Source organism: Octopus sinensis, linkage group LG4, assembly GCF_006345805.1.
Source record: "Octopus sinensis linkage group LG4, ASM634580v1, whole genome shotgun sequence".
NCBI classification, from domain to species: Eukaryota; Metazoa; Mollusca; class Cephalopoda; order Octopoda; family Octopodidae; genus Octopus; species Octopus sinensis.
Genome location: NC_043000.1, coordinates 63,987,517 through 64,011,638, shown reverse-complemented (window position 1 = coordinate 64,011,638; position 24,122 = coordinate 63,987,517). Strand labels below are relative to the sequence as shown.

General features: G+C 36.2%; 2 long non-coding RNA genes across 2 annotated transcripts; one reads left to right on the top strand and one right to left on the bottom strand.

The window, feature by feature from the left end:
• Nucleotides 1-280: 280 nt before the first annotated feature.
• Nucleotides 281-15,852, top strand: LOC118762981. The gene is made up of 5 exons (XR_004998736.1): nucleotides 281-506; nucleotides 1,045-1,916; nucleotides 2,487-2,566; nucleotides 4,610-4,612; nucleotides 15,840-15,852. It is a non-coding gene; the product is annotated as an uncharacterized LOC118762981 (long non-coding RNA).
• Nucleotides 8,499-24,040, bottom strand: LOC118762982. Its single transcript, XR_004998737.1, has 3 exons — nucleotides 24,029-24,040; nucleotides 17,227-17,234; nucleotides 8,499-8,983 (listed from the first exon to the last, which is right to left on the bottom strand). It is a non-coding gene; the product is annotated as an uncharacterized LOC118762982 (long non-coding RNA).
• Between the last annotated feature and the right edge of the window lie 82 nt (nucleotides 24,041-24,122).

Here is a 24,122-nt window from a genome sequence, read left to right as displayed (position 1 = left end):
GAACAGTGGAAGATGGCAAAAGGAAGAAAACAGAGGAAGAGAAAGAAAGTCAGGATGAATGGAAACCCCAACTCGCATCCACCACACCTAAACATTCTCAACCCCACCCTCCCCTCTCAGACGCCACACCCACCCATTCCCCTCCGACACAAAACAAACAAAAAAGAGACACAAACACACAAGAACTTACAAACTCCCCCTCCCGTGAATATGGTTATGCATGCATGATGTACAAAGGGGTGGACATGTAACTGGTGAACAAAACAGCGAAATGGAAGGCTACAAGGTTTGTTAATGTGGAGGAAAGAACAAACATTGAGGGATGGCACGCATGTATTTTGGTGTCAGAGAGACGGGAAAAGGAGTTAAATACAAGGTTGGATTTAAGTGTTAGAAGGTAAACGGTGACATAAAGGGAGTACCAGACAACATACAGTACGAAGAGCTGGTTAAAGAATATGGTTTAGACATTTTGAGAAACTCAGGATTCAAAGGATAAAAAGGAAGTGATGCTGCTTGGAGGTGGGGCAAGTAGTTCATTTTCATTATCATTCATTTATATACGTTTTATTTTTTTCCAATTTGTTCTATGTCCTTGTATGTGTTTGTTTGTCCCCTCTTTGTCGGCCCTTTGAGGGCAATAAAGAAACAAATTTAATGCTTGCTGTGTAAGTTCAATAATGCATGAGCTTGGTGATTAGCAAAAAAGATAATTCTCCTTGAAAAAATGCATTCACAATGACTAATTGAAATAATCTTTTTTCATACACTTCATAGGTATGTCATATACATGATGCAGGTCTTTACTGAGCTTCATATTTTTACCATTACTAGAACTAAGTCAAATGCGTCGAAGAAGACCATAATTTTGCATAAAATGTCTCGTGTATTTGCTGTTAATCAGTTTCTCTTCTATATTTGAGTAGATAATAGCCATGTTTTGCATACTTTAATTAGATGTAATAACAATGTCACACACTAAATACTTTACAGTACGAGTCATTACTTTACGTCCGTTTCTTTTTTAATGATTTCATTTTGTAGGAAAATACTTTCACTTTCAACGGAACCCGGACTATATGACACCATAATTTCTTACATATGAATAAAGACACGAAAACTGGGCTAAGAGAAGTGTATTAGTCGATTATATCGGTACTCACCTCACTACCATCATACTTAACGGAAGAATAAAAAGAAAAGTACAACCTTTTTGGATCGAGTTTTAAAATGCAACAACCTCTATCTCGAATACTCCTAACATACGCGTCCTCGCGTGGAATTCTAATCCAAGGCTGATGCGCCTTTATTCCTTACTTCGGTATTTCCCGACAAAGCCTGTACATGGTCACTCAACCTGCTAGAAATAGCAGCTGAATCGCCTTTAAATCTCACTGATAGCTCAAGAAAGGACACACTTGATAATATCCTAGATTTCCAAAGAAAAAAGAAAAAAAGACAGATGGTCAAAGCTAGAACGTCTTTAATCATAATTCTGATCGATCGATCAGAACTGACCTGTGGCTAAGTAACAGCATCGACCACGAGTTCAATATTCCTATATTCCCATGTTGGCTGCTCGAGATATTTTCCCCCAACTCTGGAGGCGGTTAAGGCCTCCCTTCTGACTGTGTAGATGGAAGAACATTGTGAAACCGATCATGTAGTGGGCAAAGAATACATATACTTACAGAAAACATAGAACAGTTCGAAAGCTTTTGATTCCGTATGTATGTAAAATATGTGGCGTTCCAAATTTTTCAAATATTTTTGTAATATTTAGTCAAATGTTTTAAGTGTTCGCTTGGGACAGTTATACTTGCAAGTTTTAAACGAACTTAAATGACTTAAGGAGAAAATAATTTGATCAATATCTACCCGTAGAGTAATAGCTAATTGCTATTTTCACAGAAACGGTAAGGTTTTTCTTTGGCTGTTTTCTCATGTCCATACATGCTCACTTTATTCCGACAATTTTTATCAAAAGATATAAAAATAAGAGGAAATTTTTATTTGCTTCAGTATTTAATTACGTAGGCACAAAGGTCGCATATTACTTGGAGCAATTTGTGACGTTCATGAATTCAAGGGAAGTAAAATGGCTGGAGTAAGTGAGCATGGATCAAGTTGACCAGGAGGAATTAGGGTAAACGGGAATAATGTCACACGAAAAAAATGTCTTGTCTATTTCCTTTAAATTCCATCAATAATAGTTGTAGGAATTAAATATTCAAGTTTCATATTGACCGACAATACCAAGACATACACAATGACAACACAATTCATGACATAACAAGTGTTTGGAAAAAGTCTCTTATATACAATCTTGTGTAAAATAAGTAACAAAATAAAAACATTGAACTAGTTTTGTTTCCTTTTGACATTTTCCCAGGATTCTGTTATTATAACGTAACTTTTGAGACTATGCACAATAAAATACAATGCTATATGTGTTTTTTTTAATGTTTTTAACATGACTTTTTCAGTTTCTGTACACCATCTCTGATCAAGTCACCTGATAATCAAATAAAACTAATGGGATTGGTGTCAGTTAAAATGTCTTATGGTAAGTTTGCTATTTTTAATGTAGTATATATTAATATGTTGGTCGCCCACTGTCTATGACGTTCAGCTTTGTTTCTTACGACATCACATTAGGAAATTGGACGAAAATATTCGAGATTAAGGATGGTCTGTTTAGTAGTATATGACTTTAAAGTGGATTCTCGGATATAAATAGATAGAAGGAATCAAATTGAAACCTGAAAAGCAAGCGGGACATTTTTTTAGGAGAAATGATTGTGTTTTCTGTCTATATTGTTACTAATTGAATATATACAGCCCATTGAAAAATGTTCGTTTTTTTTTTTTAACAAAGCAAATGTAAATATTAAAGCATCTTCAGAAATTCTATAGATTTAATAATGTCCTCTTCAAAGGAATTCAAGCAACCCCGCTCAAAGTGCAAAGGCTATCCTACACCAGTGGTTCCCAACCTTTTCACTACCAAGGACACCTTTTATTTAAATGAGTTTTCGTTCGAACTCCTTTTAATATGCTTATATGAAATTTTGAATTTAGTTCACGAATCCCCAGTACTATCTTTGCGGACCACAGGTTGGGAACCACTACCCTATCCACTATCGGTGCTAGTAGTTTTGCCCCCCACTTAATTTACTTTGTATTTTTGACACCCAACAACTTCGGTTTTATTTTTTTACATTTTACTTTCGCACTCTTTTACTATACCTACAATAGTTGTACATTCTATATAGTTACTAGACCTGTTAGAAATAGCAACCAAATCTCCTTCAAATGATAAATGAGCGGAATTATGCTTTAAGTACCCTATATAACTCTTTTCTACTTTTCGAATTCTCAGAAAAATTTTGCGAATTTGTATTCTACACGCGTGAATTCATACAAATATAAAAATGTTAAGCCACTCCGTTTCTTTAATTAATTTCTTTTTGAATTTTAACCTCCTGTTTGAGCATGCCTTGAGACAACCCCTCTATCTAGTCTTTTTCACCCGCAAAATGAGCCCCACTTGTTGTTTGCGATGTTTATACAGTTTCTTGGCATTGTGAAGGTGAATGGAATATGTGAACTTAGTACAGATAATTTGAAATGATTTTTGGATTCTGCATGCAAAAACATATAAGATACAGGTATCATTTTCCATCTGACAAATTCTTTGTTGACCTGTGTTATTATTATAATTTACAAATTCAAGCATTAAAACGTTACGCAACTTTGAAGTTTTGGAGATACACCCCCATTTCACACACACATGCACTTATATATTAATGATGTACGCAAATACATGACAGGTAGGCAAAATACTGAAATACGCATAAAGTAGATACATGCAGACAAATATATTAATATAACAAATTAAAGAAAAATAATAAAAACATACAATCGATGAAGAGACAAAAGAAACAGTAAGATGATACATGTTGATTTTATTAGGTATTTCTGTTTATTTAGAAACCTCCAATGAAGAGGTCATTTCACATGCTAAACTATAAATTTCACCGGGAACAACCTTAAAGTTGACACCACTCTGGTACACGCAGAAAATTTCTGTCTCGCTATTGGCTAAAATACAGTTTTTTTCTGACTTTTAAACCTCTGCAACTTTTTCCTCCAATTTTTTTCTCCACAACATCATACCTTCATAGCAATTAGACTGGAAAACTATATAATTATAGCCAATTTCCAGACTTTTTACTGTCTTTTAAAAAAAAATGCATATTTTGCAAATGAAAAAAACTAGATCTCAACCTCTAATTTGAGCCAGCACCACATAGGATAATCTAGGAATTTACCAAAATTCTAGGTGTGATCTTTCAAATGTTGTTGCACAGAATCCTTTATTGCTTAACATCATCAGTTATCAGGAGTCATAGATAGTTGGAGGGGAGAATAAAGAACAAAGCTAGAAATTATATGTGTGTGTGTGTAATATTACGAGCTTCTTTCAGGTTGTGTCTACCTGGAGCCAACAAATGAGCCCCAACATGATTGCCTGGAGCTATAGTAGAAGACACTTGCGCAAAGTGCCACGCAGTGGGACTGATCCTGAGACCATATGGTTAGGAAGCAAGTTTCTTACCACACAACCATGCCTGCTAGAAACTGAGTCTCAGTACAGAGCGCTATTCTCTTCCAGAACGTTTCCTTCCTTAACCCTGGTAGAATTATAGAATTCATATTAATGATAAATTTCTTGTGAGTAATTACGTAGTTTAACTTTCAGAACTATTTTAGATTTTTATCATGGTCAAAGTGTTTATGGTCTTTATTAGATGTACTGCACCCAGGGCCGTCACTAAGCCTATCATTTATAATCAAGAACTGTATTGTTTTATATTGCCCTGATTTATGTTGATATTGTGTGGTTTATGAAAGATCTGGGTTTTTTTCAACAGATTGCATGTATAGTATCACATTGTCAATAGCATCTATCTATATATATAAAATTCTTTGTGTGTCTGTTCCCTATACATTCTCAAAAAGCTCAACCAAATGAAATCAAATTTTACAAGGTAATACTATCAGACCCCATGAGTGTCAACATGTAATTTTTTTTTTATTTGGATTAAAACATAAATTTGTGTTGATAGGGATTCCCAGCACAAGCACTTTTACACACAAAAGTCAGATGGCTCTCAAAAGGTAAGGTGTTATGTCACATACATGAACTCCAGAAGAAATTGCATGCATCTTTTAAAGAAGAAAAGCATGAACGCTTCTTGGAATGTGAATTTGGGGTTTCCAAGCTGGAATATTTAACAGAAATATTTGCACAACTTAATTGCGTCAACACAAGTATGCAAGATAGAGATGAAAATAGTCTCACTTCGACAGATAAACTGGTTTCATTTAAAAAGAAAGTTGTAATTTGGAAAAATAGAGCTGAAGATGGTAACTTTGAAACACAAATTTGTTCAAATATGCGACACTTAACGACCTACTTTTAATATAATTAACCATTTCAACAACTTGATTTAATACTTGCCTTAACACTACTGGTATTGTTTTTGAAACTAGTACCTCCTTATGTAGGAAGCAATGAGTATGTATAACATTAGGATTTTGCTGTTGTACAAGTGATACAAAACCTTTAATAGAGACTATCATAGATGGTGCCCCATCAGTACATATTCCAACACATGAATTCCAGAATAAATTCCATTTTGCAAGGTAGGCAGATAAAATGTCAAAAATATCTTGACCTCTTGTAGTGAGTGGCATTTCTTCACAACAAAAGAACTGATTTATGATTTGGTTACCATCAATAAAGCAAAGTAGTTGTGCTTTGTTGCTAATGTCAGTTGATTCATCAACCTGTAGAGCAAACTTTGAGTTCTGAAGTTTGTTCTGTATGTTTTCCTTTATATCAGTAGATAAATCCATAATTCTCATATGGACTGTATTATTTGAAAGCGGAATATTGCTTATTTCTTGCTCAGCTACATCACCTAACATGGTTTTAACCATCTTTCTACAAGCGAGTAAGATAATCGACTCGGCTAAAGTATGTGATTTCGTTTGTAGTGCAATCATTTCGCCAATCTCAATAGACATGGCTTGAGCCTTTTCAAAAGCATTCATCCTTTTTTCAAAATAGTTTCTTTGTTTAGATTGCTATTCTATTGGTTTTTGGAAATACTCCTAACTTTTTATTTTTTTGGAATTTTCTGAAAAAATTTGTGTTCTACACACAGGACAAACATACACACACATATACTTATGAAAAAATAACACATACAGTGGGAGGACAAACACACGCGCTTATGACAAAAAAAAAACTTTATGTGTGATTTAGGGGCAATTTAGCTGTTGCTTTTAGCACACTTCACAACACACTTGTTTCTTTGTCACTCTGACATGTGTTGATGTTTTTCAATATTTTTCTCCCAATAAACACATTTAATGGTCCATTGCTAGGATTTAAGTAAAAAAAATTCAGACTGTTCGTATTTTATACTGATTTTACAAAGAAAAGAATTTTTAAAGGGGTGGAAATTTAAGGTTTTATGGAGGGAGACTTTAAGATTTGAAAAAAAATAAAAAATTTTATAATCCCATGGGTTCCTGTGTGTAGAATAAAAATTCACAAAAATGTTTTGAAAATTCCTAAAAGTAAAAAGTTATGAGGGATTATATGGGGTGCTTAAACTAGAATTCTGATAAAAAGAGCATTGAACATGATAATAGCTGAGATATGAAACAGCGGAATGGTCTCTACTGGATGTTTAATCAGAACTAAGGTTGAACAAGAACAAACACAGGAACCTCAGTATGTTCATTCCATGTGCTAGAAACAGCAGCTAAATTGCCTTCTACTCATATCTTGCTGTCTTGAAACGGGAAGGATACATCCTTGAGAATAAGGATGGGATGATAAAAGCCAGAACTTTCTGATTACAGTTTAGCTCCATCAGAGTTGAGCTGGATCTAAAAATAACAATATACATTGTTGATGACATATGTCATAAAATTACAATTTCCTTTCAGACTCATACTTGATTGGAATGTGTGGAATGTTACCTGAGTCCAGGATGGACTTAATTCTCAGATCTTCAGCAATTGATACAATATGTATGATTAATAAAATGAAACAAACGATTTAATCATAATGAATAGAAATTATCGCACTTCTATAAACAAAGCTACACCTAACATCTGAATATAATGTATTGAAATTTATGTAAGATATGATTTATTCTTTTCTAAAGTTGTAGTATAAATCACACACCCTTCTCCCAAACTGATGACAATAGAAAGTAGACATGATACAAATACATTACGTAATGGCAAAAGTTTGATGACTGGCTATATATGTTCATAAATTACAAATACAGCGTAAGTTGTGAATATATAATTAATTACAAACTCATACCTGTTCACATACAGTTTTTGTGGCGAAGTCAGTGCTTATCAAAAAGCTCAACACAAACACACACACACATATATATATATGTATGTATGTGTATATATATATATATATGTATGTACACGTACATACATCATATCATCATCATCGTCCAATGTTTTAAGTCCCAGGTTTTATCCCTGTTGATTGGGGTGGACAGATCTACCTCAATGCCATAGCAACTGAGGTATATAGGTGCAGCCCACCCCAACCTTTGGACTGACTAGTGCCCATTCTCCTTTGCTATCATGAGGCTATTTTGGAGCTGGATTTTCTACAGGAAGCATGCCCTTGCTTACCCCCAACTTCAGTTTCTAGACATGAGTGGTCCTAACACCAAGGCCTCTACTGAAATTATTATATATATATATATATATATATATATATATATACACGGACATGAAAGAAGTAAATAGACACCCTTATAATCATTAAAATTTATTTAAATCTGAGACTATACATTCAAATTATTTGTTAGTTGTTATAATGTGGACATTTAATATTTAGTAGACATGTTCTTTGCATTTTTCAATGCAAGGACCCTATTGGGCATGTTATTGATCAGATGGTGAATATTCTCTTGCGGAATTTCTTGTTAAGTTTCATGCAATAATCTCAAAAGATCTGGCTTTGAAGATGCTTTCTTGTTCTGTTTATGAAATGTCCTGTCCATTATGCTCCAGAGGTGTTCTATAGGGTTCATATCTGGTGACTGGCTTGGCTATGGAAGCTCTCTGATGCCATTCTTTTCCAACAAATCTTGGGTCATTTCAACTGTGTGACAAGGAATCCCATTTTCCATAAATAGAGAGTTTTCTTTAATCATTTCACCACTGGAGAAGTTTGGAAGGAGTCCTTTCTGCAATATGGACACATTTATTTGAGTTTATGTTTTCCTCACACTCCACCAGCTCTGATCAACCATTGTTCCAGCTCCAAATTGCTCTCCAGACCATCACAGAATAGCTGCCGTGTTTCATTGTTTGATGCAATCTTTTCACATCAAATTCTTGATCACAGAGTCTCCAGATCCACACTGTTAGGAAATACAGCAAATCTGGGCTCATCAGAGAACATGGCAGTGTCCCAAAATGCTAATGGCCTCTCCACCATCTCACTGGCCCAATCTTTTCTCTGCTTCATGTTGGCTGGTCAAAGATGTGGCTTCCTTCTTCCTACTCTACCATAGTAACCAAGTTTGTGGAGATACCTGACAGTTGTTCTGGGACTGACATCAACTTGCGCTGCTTTGTCAGGTCTTGCAATGAGGATTATCCTCCACACTTCTCTTAGCAAAGAGAAGGGTCCTGTTAGAGGGCGCTGGTTGATTTGGACACGGTGATGTCAACTCCTTCCCCTCTATGGTGAATTGCACAATCGCTCTATTAACTGTACAAAGCGGGATCCCAAGGTTTTCTGAGATTTTACACTGACTATATCCACCTTCAGAATAACCCACAATACGGCCTCTTTGAAATTCAGATAGTTCCAAGGCTTCTTTTGTACATGGCATGATTAAACAGTCACATATAGAATCTGAAACATAAATATGTCAATTAATAAGAAATATAAACCTTTACAAGTTAGAATGAACAGAAGGCGATGTTTTATGGGGTGTCTCTTTACTTCTAATATGTGTGTGTGTGTGTATATATATATATATATATATATATATATATATATATATATACATACATACATATATAAATATATACATACACATGTATATATATATATATATATATAGCAATAAGAAAATGGAGGGAATCAATAGGTGGTTCATCAACTTTTAGACATTATATTATGTTAACTTATTTATTCATTTACTAAACTGACAATTACAATAATATACATACATGTATAACATTATGCTTTACATATAAGATATAAAATATATTAATATATAAGGATACCAGTAATTATTTCAAAATAACATACATGAATATAAATTGGGAAATTAACTTTCAGCTGTTTCAGCCAAGAAATAAAAATACCTCATTCTACCTTTATTACTCAAACCTGTGAGCGTGATCATTGCCAGAGCAGCCAACTGGCTCTGTGCTGGTGGCACGTAAAAGGTCACCATTCGTGCGTCATCATTACCAACGTCACCTTACTGGCACCTGTGCAGGTGGCATGTGTAAAAAGATTCAAGCAAGGTCATTGCCAGTACCGCCTGACTGGCCCCGTGCCGGTGGCACATAAAAAGCACCCACTACACTCTCAGAGTGGTTGGCGTTAGGAAGGGCATCCAGCTGTAGAAACTCTGCCAGATCAAGATTGGAGCCTGGTGCGGCCGTCTGGTTCGCCAGCCCTCAGTCAAAATCGTCCAACCTATGCTAGCATGGAAGGCGGACGTTAAACGATGATGATGATGATGATAGATGAAATGAAATTTAGGTACTTGGGTATTTCTCTAGGCTTCATCAGAGATTATAAACTACATAATGTTAAGTTATAAATAGATATAAATATAAAATAAATAAAAATACACACATTTAAATACTTATATATATAGATATACATATACATACATATATAAATATACATAAATACTTATATATATTCTGAAATGTACATACATATTTGCATTTATAAGTTATTATTAATATTAGATGCATTCTATTATTCACATTAGATATAATATAGAATATAATATATAAACAGATATTTTTGAAAGTTATATTTTACAATCAATATGTGTGCATATGCATGTATACATTCCTCATGTGTATGCAGTTTCGTTCTGACATAACTAATAACTTTATGATATATTGACTGTAAAAGGTGCCAGTAAACCTGCACAGGTGCCAGTAAGGCGACGTTGGTAATGATCACGCACGAATGGTGACTTTTTATAGATTGTAAGGCGGCGAGCTGGCAGAAACGTTAGCACGCCGGGCGAAATGCGTAGCCGTATTTCGTCTGCCGTTACGTTCTGAGTTCAAATCCCGCCGAGGTCGACTTTGCCTTTCATCCTTTCGGGGTCGATAAAATTAAGTACCAGTTACGCACTGGGGTCGATGTAATCGACTCAATCCGTTAGTCTGTCCTTGTTTGTCCCCTCTATGTTCAGCCCCTTGTGGGTAATAAGGAAACAGATATATTGACTGTAAAATACAGTTGGGTGTAGCCAACATACGACAGTCACTAATTTTATCAGGATGTTGCAGCCATATTCAAGTTCGTACAAAGCTGGTAATAAACTCAGGCCAGATACGAAATGTATGCGCTATTTTGAACTTTTAATAAACCAGTTCATTATCAATGAACAATGCGTAATGGGACTGAGGGCATACTGGGGTACTACCTTGATACAAATCCATCCTAGTACTTATCATTTTAAGTCTTGTACTTATTCTATTGATATCTTTTGCTGAACCTTTAAATTACAGGGATGTGAACAAAACAACACCGGCTGTCAAACAGTGGTGGGCAACACACACGGGTATTTTTTTTTAAATGTTAGCTTGCTTACCAACTACATGGTTCCGGGTTCAGTCTCACTGCATGGCACCTTGGGTAAGTGTCTTCTATCAAAGTGAGTAGATTTGGTAGACGGAAACTGAAAGAAGCCTGTCGTCCCCCAACATAGCTTGACAACTGATGCTGGTGTGTTTACATCCTCGTAACTTAGCGTTTCGGCAAAAGAGACCGATAGAATAAGTACTAAGCTTACAAAGAATAAGACCTGGGGGTCGATTTGCTAGACTAAAGGCAGTGCTCCGGCGTGGCTGCAGTCAAATAAATAAAAGAATGAAGATCAATTCAGTTATGTCTTTTTCCTGTAAAGTGTATGTCCATATAATAAAATAATAATAATAATAATAATTGTGTACAGTGCTCAGCTGCACTACAACTCATCTAAAGTGTATATATAATCAGGTGTAGTTTCGACGGATTTCGGGAAGCATGAGGGCCTTAAAGGATGCAGTGTCATGGCAGTCAACAACTGATGCAGGCAGTTTATTCCACGCTTCAGCAACCCTGAGCGTGAAAAAATGTTTCCGAAAGTCATGGGAGCTGTGCTGTTTTCTGACTTTGTAGGCATGTCCACGTGTGTTAGACACATGGAGATCAAAAAGGTGTTCAGTGTTGTTGTTGGTGAGGTGGTTGATAACTTTGTGGGTGTTTACCAAGTCCGTCGCTAGACGCCGGAGCTTCAGTGAATCCATGCCCAGGGAAACAAGGTGCTCAGAATATGGTAGGTGTCTGATGGAGGGTATGCGTTTGGTTGCACGTCTCTGGACAGATTCCAGGAGGTCAATGTTCTGAGCAAGATAGGGATTCCAAACTGATGATGCGAATTCCAAGTGTGGTCGTACCATAGCTGTATACAGTTTTAAATAGATGGCTGGAGAGCGGCTAACAAAAGTCTTGCTGAGTGATGCCAAGACACCCTCGGCCTTCTTGACAATTTTAGAGATATGCTTTGTCCAACGCAAATCACTGCTGACAGTGATGCCTAGGTCACGCTCGCAAGAGGATTTCTTGATATCAGTGTTGTTGTCAGACTTTTAAAAGTTTAATTTATATGCCAGTTGTTTTCAAATGTATGGGGATTCAATAATTCTATGCTACTCATATGGGGTTAGAAAATCAAGAGGCATGAGGAAAGGTGGTTTAAAACAATGTGAGCCTGAACCCAGAACAGTGTGGTTGGGATGCAATTTGCATTTTATCGACCCCGGAAGGATGAAAAGCAAAGTCGACCACGGCGGAATTTGAACTTAGAACGTAAAGACAGACGAAATACCGCAAAGCATTTTGCCCGGTGTGCTAACGTTTCTTATTTCTTTATTTCCCACAAGGGGCTAAACATAGAGGGGACAAATAGGACAGACAAAGGGATTAAGTCGATTACATCGACCCCAGTGCGTAACTGGTACTTAATTTATCGACCCCGAAAGGATGAAAGGCAAAGTCGACCACGGCGGAATTTGAACTCAGAACGTAAAGACAGACGAAATACGGCTACGCATTTCGCCCGGTGTGCTAACGTTTCTTATTCCTTTATTGCCCACAAGGGGCTAAACATAGAGGGGACAAAAAAGGACAGACAATGGGATTAAGTCGATTACATCGACCCCAGTGCGTAACTGGTACTTAATTTATTGACCCCGAAAGGATGAAAGGCAAAGTCCACCTCGGCGGAATTTGAACTCAGAACGTAACGGCAGATGAAATACTGCTAAGCATTTCACCCAGTGTGCTAACGTTTCTGCCAGCTCGTCGCCTATCGTACCACACAGTCACGCCTGCGCCTATATGTACAAGTGTATATGACAAATAACAGAATATTTTTTTATCTTTTTGTTCTTCTTTGATTCTATAAAGTGAAATAGGTTCAATCAAAATCGTAAGCATACGCTAACTTACATCCTCCCTTCTGTCTTAGACATAGTACATTCGGTAATGTCAGTACATAGCCAACCACCTGATGTTAAGTGTCCTACTTTTCAATGAAAAATATAATCGATAAACTCAGTAAAATTCTATCATGTCTTGCCGATATTTGCATATTCTTTCGCTTCTTTAGAAAGTTTTATTTTTCAGAATAATACATTTATTGAATGTCGTCTGTCTCTATACTGTCTGAACATGTATTACACTATTTATTTACATGTTACACAGAAAGGCTGGTGTATACAACTAAAGAATTGTCCACGTCAGACCGATACAAACATAGATTTGAATTAATTTCAATGACTTACGAACATCTGTAAGAAAATAAATTGTGAGAGAAAATGCAATGTATGGTTTCCAAAATATAATTACGTAGATATAATAGGATTATATAATATGTATTAATAGGATTTATACATATTTTCTTTAAACATATATATCTTGTTTATTGCCTCACCCTTATTGACATCGAATGGTTTCAACAGTTGCTTTTAAGAGTGATATTGTTTTAATCAGCGCAAAAATCGATGCATGAAGAATTGTCACTTGACCTTGCAAGAAATAACGACCATAATCGGTGATCTTTCGTTTAATGACTCCAAAAAGCGAAACCACTGAAATGAACGAATTGTTTACTTAGAAATGAAATATAAATTATAGGTTCAGTAACAAAATGATAAAGTGTAAAATACGAACTTTGTAAAGCATTTTCGATTTATTTTATATTCAAAAGATAATGAACTAAAATAGAATTGGACAATACAGTTGAAAGCATTTAACAATTCAGATGCTTAGCAACATATGATGAATAATGATTGGCAAGAACGTTAAAGTACTTTGACCAGGCTCAAGGTCACTCGTAAGAGTGTTGCAGTGCACCATATCAAGATGATGACCATCATGATCATTATCAATAGGACCACTAGGGACCCTATTGATAATGATCATGATGGTATTTGAAGTGCCTGAACTTCGATTCATCCATCTCTACGATTACGCTGTTTCCGCACTCTGTACAAGATGGTCGATACACTTCATAACAAATACATCTCTATAATAGTTATTACAGTTAACAATTGTTTCTCTATCAATCTGCTCCATAATAACAATTATTTGTAGTTAGCTGCTGCCCGCCAAAACATACGTTCCACCAGGTAATGCAGTAGGTTATGTAATTCAAAGAAAGAATTTTTTTTAATGCTTTGATAATGCCTGCAGACACAACGCACCCAAGCAATTCCATTTGAACCTGTCTGGCGATTCACCAAATGCACTGGTTCGTCACAGCATTGAATTATGAAATAACCCCATCAATGCAAGAAAGTTAATTGTACTTTCAATGTTCGTCATATTAATACAAATATCCTGTACGAGATAATTCCTTTCAGTCAGCTCATCGATATCATCCACAGTTCTCACGTTCACTGTATCATCAATTAGTCTTCTGCTTCAGAAATACAGTGCATTGAATATTTAAACAATCGATGTACATAAACGCCAAGTTCTCCACCATTTTTTCTTTTTTTTTTATCTCAGAGATTTTTCGCTTTCTCTTGCGTTGAAGCAACGACTGAGCGTAGAGATGTGAAAAAGAAGGAGAGTATAATAAAGAGGAGTAGATTAGATAGGCAAGTGGACAAACGGTGGATTGACAGTAGGAGAAAGAGATATGCGTGTCAACAAGTGAAATATACACAGTCACACGAGTAAAAAGACATGAGATATTAAAGAAAATGTGAGCAAAAAAAAAAAAAATGCTGCACGATCAATAGGAGACGGGCAAGGAAAGAAAACTCTACAATGAAATTAAAAACGTAACTTGAAAAAATATTTTTTGTGAGAGAGAGAGATGGAAGTGAAAGAAAGAATTATAAAAGGAAAGAACAATGGATTAGATGGATAAATAGCTAGGCGGAAGGGTGATAGAGTGGAAGTGTCAGGTGAGCACGACTTGGAGTAGAAGGGTCAAGAATTATTGACAAGTGATAGAAGCAAACCTCGCGGATCTTTTCAATCTGACCGACAGATTTTAAAAATTAATTTTTTTAACTAAACACTTTGAAACTTCGGATACTGGTAGAAGGTGTCATATAGAATAAGGGTTTACTCTTAACGTTTTTGACAAAATTTTGTATATTAGAAGTTATTTCGTGTTAAAGTTGTATTTGGATAATTTTAACCAATCAATGACGTGTATTCGGCTGAAGAAAATTACTGCTGCTGTTTGCTGACAGACAGAATCTTCCTGACAAAAAGAAAAAATGAAATTTCCATCTTCAAGAAAAAAAAATGCAAGTTTATATTATTTTATAATGTTCGCTTAGAAATTCATTACTTCTAGAAAAGAATAAGACAAAATGGTCATGGCTGGAACGCTTTTCTCACAGATCCATTACAATCAGAGCTATCCTGTGGTTAAAACAATATTCTTCACTGAATGATGAAGCAGCTAAAGTTAAAGAAAAGTTGAAAGAATAAAAAATAGCAAGTATCCATGTTCCAAATATTGGGACTCCCTTATAAAATAATAAATATAAACTTGCATTATTTTTGTTTCTTGAAGATGGAAATTTCATTTTTCTTTTTGTCAGGAAGATTTGGTTGCTCTTTCTAGCAACTCGAGCGACCAGGTAAGGGCTCTCTTGTTGCCTCGTTCTCTTCGTCACTTGTTGTTTAGCCCCGAGTTGGATCTGATTGAACAGATGTGATCAAAGACGCCCCAACTGTGACCATTCCGTCTTTCTACCCAGACATAATGGACTCTATGTGTATATTACAGGACAGATGTTTTTCTATTCTGTATATAAAAAAAGTTTGGCTACTTTTTCTAGCAGGTCATGCAACCACATACAGGCTCCATCGTTGGTCTGTCTCTAATAATTCTGTTGTTATTTAGCCTCAAATCAACCCTGATACAGCAAACCTATGTTGCTATAAAAACATCTCTGGTTATTAAAGAAGGGTTTTGTTAGGGGAGTAGACCCAGAAGTTGTTCGCAAACAGCAGCAGTAATTTTCTTCAGCTGAATACATGTCATTGATTGGTTAAAATTACCCAAACACGACAACTTTAACACGAAATAACTTCTAAAATACAAAATGTTGTCCAAAATGCTAAGAGTAAGCCCTATTCTATGTGACACATTCTATCAGTATCCGAAGTTTCAAAGTTTGGTTAAAATTTTTTTTTTAATCTGTCGGTCAGATTGAAAAGATTCTATAGTTTTCCAGTCTCATTGCTATGAAGGTATGATACTGTGGAGACAAAAAATTGGAGGGAAAAGTTACAGAGGTTTAAAAATTGGAAAACTGTATTTTTATAGCCAATAGCGAGACAGAAATTTTCTGTGTTTAGCGGAGTGGTGTGAAATTTATATTTTAGTGTGTGTAACATGACCTGTTCATTGTGGGTTTTTAAATAAACAGAAACACTTAATAAAATCAACATGTATTATCTTACGGATCTTTTCAGTTTGAACGGCAGTTTTTAAAAATAATTTCCACGTAACTAAACACTTTTAAACTTCGTATACTGGTAGAATGTGTTTATAAAACGTCTTTTTCTCTTGGCTTTATTGTTGTTGTTTTTCTTCAATTTCTGCAATTTCAACCAATCAATGACGTCTATTGAGGTGAAAACATTCTGTGCCATATGAATATGTCCCTCGTTTAAGAAACAGATTGGGTTTATTTACATTTCCCCCACCCCTAACCCTAACCCTAAAACAGATTGAAATGCAATAGATTGATACTAGGGTCATCATTATGGGTGACAATTTCATATGACACCGCTAGAAAAAACTGCCGTTCAAACCGAAAAGATCCCATCTTACTTTTTCTTTTGTCTCTTCATTGATTGTATGTTTTTATTATTTTTTAAAATTCGTTATATTAATATATTTGTTTGCATGTGTTTATTTTATGCGTATTTCAGTACTATGTATACAACATTAATATATAAGTGCATGTGGATGTATTTCATTTCATTTGAGTTTGAGTCCATGCTCAGGCCAAGTCGAAGACTCCACCCTCAGAGTCTGGTGTGGTTGCCAGGTTGTATTCTCTGTTTAATTTTGACATGTGTAGGAGCGAGTTTGAGTCAGTTTGTGCTCGTTGTGTATATCCTGGGAGATGGGGTTCATCTCTAATGGTGCTTAAGTATCTATCCAGCTGCAATTTGAATGATTCCACACTGCATCCTGATAGATTTCTGACATGTACCGGAATGGAGTTGAATAGTTGTGCTCCTCGAACCAACAGACTTGACTCTCGCAGGGTTTTTGCTGCCTGGCCAGCCTTTTTGTTGATTGGTGGTAGCTGGCAGCGTCTTCCGTGGCGCAGTGAGTGGTAGGTTTTGATACCAAAGTTTGGCACCTTTTGCTCTATCATTTTCCAAATGTATATAATTCAGTATCGCTCAAATCTTCTTTCTATTGAGTACATCTTCAAGGTTTTGAGTCTTTGCCAATAGTCCAGGTCCCTCGTTTCTGAGAAGTATGAGGTAAAATTTCTTTGGAGCGATTCCATCTTAGATAGTTGGCCCTTTGTTGTTGGTGACCACAACTGAGAACAGTAGTCAATCCTTGGAAGTATTATACTGTTCCAGAGGGTTTTCATTGTTGAGGTATCTCTTGATTTGAAGGTGCACAAGATCCACCCGCTGTACTTTCTTGCAGTAAGACAGACTGAGTCAAGGTGTTCTCTGAATTTTAGGCTGGTTCCCATGTGGATGCCTAAATCTTTCACATACTGTTTTTCCATTATTTGTTGTCCTGATGGGTTTCTGTAGTTTGCTGTATTTTTCAGATCTTGATCTGTTCCGTAGCGAATTAGTTCAAACTTCTTATCATTGAACAACATGTTGTTTGTTTCCTGCCATTTATATATGGTGGTCAGGTCCTTTTGTAAGGCCTCTGTATTCACCTCGTCTTTGATTTGTCTCATGACCCTGGTGTCATCAGCAAAGGATGAGACGTTGCTGGTTGTATCTTCATCTATGTCAGAGATGAGGATGAGAAACAGGATTGGGCCGAGTACTGTACCCTGAGGAACACTGCTGGTCACAGGTGATGGTGTTGAATGGGTTCCATTCACAGTGACTGTTTGAGTTCTATTTGTAAGGAACTCATGTATCCATGTACCAACTTTTCCTCCTACTCCTAGCTTTCGAAGTTTGTGACCCACGATGCCATGATCTACCTTGTCAAATGCCTTGGCAAAGTCGAGGTAAATAACATCTGTGTTGTATCCATTCTCTAGATTTTCTAGGATTTGGTCATGGTGTGCCAGTAGTTGGGAAAGACATGATCTACCTAACCTGAATCCATGCTGGTTGCAATTCATCAGATTGTTAGATTCCAGGAACTCAACCAGTTTTCCACGAACTATTCTTTCGAAGACCTTGATAATGTGTGATGTGTGATGTCAATGAGATTGGTCGGTAGTTCTTTGGTTTTGATTTGCTGTCCCCTTTATGTATTGGAGTTATGTGTGCTTCTTTATATGTATTTGGTATTTTGCCATTCTCCATAGATTCCCTCCATATCATGTAAAGGGGTTTCAACAATTGTACCTTGCAGTTTTTAAGTATCATGGCATTGAAACCGTCAGGCCCTGCAGCCGAGTGCATGGAGAGCTTGTCTATGGCTCTTTCTATGTCTTCTGGGTTGAAATCAATGTCGGATAGGGTAGGTTTAGTATGGTCGATATCCTTGAAGAATTTTCCTGGGTCATGGATCTTCATGGTTTTAGATGGCTCACTGAAGACACTTTCATACTGTTGACCCAACATTTCTGCCATTTCAATAGGGTTATTCACTACATCCCCATTTTGTCTCTGGAGAGGTCCTATTGTTGACTTGGTATTCGAGTATTTCTTTGCAAAACTGTAGAAACATTTTGGATTTTTCTTGATGTTTTCTATGGCTCTCTTTTCTGCATTGTTACGTTCTTCATCATAGTGTTGTTTTAGATTGTCTTCTAATCTGTATATTTGGTCAAGGACTTTCTGTAATTCATGTTTTGATGTCAGCTTAGATGTTTTGTTTCTTAGTCTTGACCTTTTGTGCATCAGGATCTTTCGCTCCCGTGGTACAGGTTTTTTTGTGGATTTGGTATGTATGTATTCATTGCGACGCTGTCTGTTGATTGGCTAAAATTACCCAAATTTCCCAACTTTAATTCCAAATAACGTCAGATTCTTTAACTAAAGCAATTGGTTGATCGTAATCAAAATTCAGAGTTGCATCGCTACACCAAAATTGAAAGCAATCTGAACAAAATTAAAAGGGGCTTATTTTGCGAATGAAAAAGACTAGAACCTCATTTAGAATTTTTCAGTCAGTGACAGAATTAGAATTCTACTTTAAAAAAAAAATAAAAAAACTTGGATTGAGTAATTTTTATTGTATAGTAGTAAAGCTTCAATTTTAAAGCAAACAGTAGCCGAAGAGATAAACACTGGACATTGTTCTCTTTAATGATTTGTCGTAGGAATTCATTTAAAAGATAAAATAAATGATGGTTTCAAGTTTTGGCAGGGCCAGCGGTTTCTGAGGAGAACAAGAAGTTGATTACATTGACCCCAGTACTTGGCAGGTACGTATTTTATCACTCACGAGAGGATGATGAAAGGCAAAGTTGACCTCGGTAGAATTTGAACTCAGTACGTAAAGACGGATGAAATACTGCCAAGTATTTTGTCCGGCATGCTGACAGTTCTGTTAGCTCATTGCTTTAAAAGGTAAAGTAAATAATTCTTTTTACTATATGCACAATGCCTGAAGTATGGTAGGAAGGAGGTTAGTCAATTATTTTTTTATTGCCCACAAGGGGCTAAACATAAGGGGACAAACATGGACAGACAATGGGACTAAGTCGATTACATCAACTCTCGTGTGTAACTGATACTTAATTTATCGACCCCGAAAGGATGAAAGGCAAAGTCAACCTTGGCGGAATTTGAACTTAGAACATAACGGCAGACGAAATACCTATTTCTTTACTACACACAAGGGGCTAAACACAGAGAGGACAGACAAACGGATTAAGTCGATTATGTCAACCCCTGTGTGTAACTGGTACTTATTTAATTGACCCCGAAAGGATGAAAGGCAAAGTCGACCTCGGCGGAATTTGAACTCAGAATGTAGCGGCAGACGAAATACCACTAAGCATTTCGCCCGATGTGCTATCGTTTCTGCCAGCTCACTGCCTTAGAGGTTAGTCAATTATATTGACCTCTGGTACTTATTTTATCGATCTTGAAAGATCGGCGATATTTCAATTCAGAAAGTAAAGACAGACGAAATGTCACTGAGCATTTTGTTCGGCATCTAACGATTCTTCCAACCCACCGCCTTAAAGGTAAAAATAAATAATGAATGGAAATTGTAAGAGCAGAAACTTCCTCAGTTGCTATAGCATTACTTTGCTTCCTCCATTCAACCAAAGCAATAAAAATGCATGCAAGTGCAATTGTAAGTAATTTTAGATAAGCTCAATTTCTGTATCAGCAAAGCTTTGTTGGCGCCCAGTTGTTCAGACAGCATGCTTGCAGAAGTAATTTTAATGAGCTAATTTCAAAATTTTTTAAGATATCAGTTTCATTTTGTTACGCTAGCTGGCACACAAGAATTTTTGTTTCTGGAAAAAATTTACTAGGTGCAGGAATGGCTGTGTAGTTAAGAAGCTCACTTTGCAGCCATGTGGTTTCTGTTTCAGTCCCACTGCACGACACTTTGGGTGAACAAATGTTTTCTGCTATCGCTCCAGGCCGACCAGTGTCTTGTGAGTGAATTTGGTAGAAGGAAGTGTGTGGAAGCCCATTGTTTGTATCTATATATATATATATGTGTGTGTGCCTTTGGGTTTGCTCCCTACCTCCGCTTGACAACCAGTGCTGGTTTGTTTACGTCCTCGTAGCTTAGCGGTTCGGCAAAAGAAACCGATAGAATAAGTATCAAACTTTTAGAAAACAAATACTGGTGTTAATTTGTTCGGCTAAACTCTTCAAGTGGTACCCCTGCATAGCCACGGTCCAATTAATTGAAACAAATAAAATGATAAAAAATAAAAAAGATATTAGCAAATGTTAATGCAGTGCTTTGTTATTCAACTGGTAATTGAAATGGTGTTTTATAAAAAAAAAAAGGAAAGAAAAATTACAAAATTAGGAGTTTTCAACTCAAATTACAAGGCAAACTGAAGAATTTTTAATGATGTATTCACAACAAATGCATAACTGCCCTTTTTATCATATAATTTATCCGTTGCTACGCTGTGGGTAAAAATATTTGTTAATAATGCACGTACCTTTTTTTAACAGTCGACTGTTATATAGTGAAAATCTCATTAGTTACTATGGTGATAACAGTATACCTATCTATATTTCACACACACACACACACACTCTCCCTCCCCTTTTACCTCTCCTTGTAAATACGCCTTGTGATGTATATTTTGATTCCTCTCCTTCTTCCCACCTCTAATAGATGTGACGGACAAACAGAGATCCGTTTCTCTTTTATAATATAAGGTTACCAGGCTGTATTTTAAAATTACTACGATCTTAATTTCTATAAATCATAAAGAGTAAAATATGTTTTGATTTGTAGATATTGTTAAATTTCTTCCAACTATTTGAAGTATTTAAAATTTGCACCTGTATATTTTCAAAAACTGTAATTTTGATGTAATTTTGAATTCTGATGATGAAAATCTCATTTTTTCCCCTAGAAATCTATAAAGAAGTTACTATTATAATACAAATTTTGTGTTTATGTTTACATGCAATAAACTTATTTAGTGTTGTTGTGAATTTATGACCATATTATGATGCTTGGTGTTCTAATTATGAATGAAATAATACAATTCTTGATCAAATAGATCTGAGGTCAATGGCATTCAAACCAATTCCATCTTGTTTTCACAAATAGTTTATATCCAACTACATCATATAATGCATTCTCCTCTTTGATTTTTAGACATTATAGTGTAGGTTAAGGCTGCTGTTTCTAGCAGGTCGAGAGACAACATAAAGATTTCATCTTCGTTGTCCTTGTTGACTTACGACATGTCGGCAATGAAGGCTTTCGATTGGCTAAAATCACATAACTTTAAAGGTCTGTAACTTTGCTTAATTTCTAGAGGGGAAAAAAATACGATTTTTGTCATTAGCCTGCAAAAATACATCAGTGTAGAAAACTTGAGGCTACAGGTGGAAATTTGAAATACTTCAAGTGGTGGGAAGAAATTTAACAAGATCCATTGTAAATAATTTATGCAAGAAGATCTGAAACAATGAAATAATACTCATTTTCAATTTGTTATAATTTCACGAAACAATATCGAAAGACCGTCATATTTGAAAATGTTTATAAAAAAATGAACATATAACATTCATATTTGGGTGTAAAACAACGTGTAGGAAACGAATATGAAAAAGGGCCAGGGATTAGGTTAGGGGTTATGCCCCTTGGTTGGGTATGCTGTGAGACCAGTAAGAATTATCTTGAAGTGTTTGTGGGGAAAGTGTGCATTATTAATTATGATGCTCCTGTGGGGATGGGGTGTGTGATATGTGTAGTTGTGCCATATGCATAATTTTTTTCAGGGAGGGTTTAAATATATATAGCTGTGTTCGTTGGTCTGTTTTCTTTCTGTAAAAAATAAGGTCGTGGGAGGGGTTTTATGTTAGCATGCGGTGTGTAATATGTGAGGGGTGGAGGAGGTGGGAGAAGTCTATTTTGTGGGGTGTGTGCCTTATAGGAGTGTGCATGTGTGTACATGGGTGCATTGGTGTGTACTTGGTCAAACTTTTTGCTGGGCCTGAGGGCATTGGTGGAAGGTCGAGGCCGGGGACCTGTGGATGCAGTTATGGTAGGGTGCGCATATACGACAGAATGTACTTCCTTTTATGCAGGCAAGTATTAAACATTTCACTCCTGCTATTCAGGTAAACACTCGGGCGTTAGGTAATAATCTAAGATTTTTATCCCCTGAGGAATTCTGATTTTAGCCTGGAACCTGACAGTGTTGACAGCTCTATATTCAGGCAAATGCTTCTCTGGAAATACTTTACACCCCACCTAACCTTAGACTTTAGCTCTCTCTCTCTCTCTTTATCTGTGTGTATGTATATATATATATATATATCTCAGTTCGAGTTATTACCTCCTTTGGTGTAACACATGGACAAAACAACCAGTTCACAGAAACAACAGAAAATATTATAGATGGCAATTGTGGTGATGATGTGTCAGTGTTCTGATCTAACCCTGATCCCACCTGAAAAAAACTATCACCCCATGATAATCCGTCACACAACCGAAGTCTGGAATAATGATTTTTCAGGCGATTCTTTTTCTATGTGCTTCTAAAAAGAGAACAAATCTTTTGCATCAATTATATCTAGTATTTTAAAAAGCCTAATTAAGTAAAAAGAAAAATACTAGAGTTCTGGAAAATTATATGGGAAGAGAAAAACAAAATAAAATTGAAACTCGTTCGTGGCCGTGTGGTAAGAAGTGTGCTAATGTTTCTGGCAGCGAGCTGGCAGAAACGTTAGCACGTTGGGCGAAATGCTTAGCAGTATTTCATCAGTCTTTATTTCACTGAGGTCGACTTTGCCTTTCATCCTTTCGGGGTCAATAAATTAAGTACCAGTTACGTTCTGAGGTCGATGTAATCGACTTAGTCCCTTTGTCTGTTCTTGTTTGTCTCCTCTATGTCTAGCCCCTTGTGGGTAATAAAGAAATAAAAGAAATAAGAAGTTTGCTTCCCAACATTATTCCAGGTTCAAACCCACTGTGTGGCACCTTGGGCAAGTGTCTTCTACTATAGCTTTAGACTGACCAAAGCCATGTGAATGGATTTGGTAGACAAAAACTGAAAGAAGCTCGTCGAATATATATTTTATACAATAAAACAGCATTTGTGTGTGTGTATGTGCACGTGCGCGCATGTTCCTTATGGAGTATCACCTGAACAATTTAATTGATCATACTGAGCTCAGTACGTATTTCAATCTGACAATTATTTTATAGCTCTCTGCTTGATGAACTGCTAACTTTGAAATACAATTCTCGATTTAACAACAAATGTCAACGCACACACATATTAGGTACAAGAATGACCGTGTGATTGAGAAATTTGCTTCCTAACCACATGGTTTCACGTTCAGTTCCTCTGCGTGGTACCTTGGACAAGTGTTTTCTACAATAGAACTACGCCAACCACAGACTTACGACTGAATTTGGTAGACGGTAACT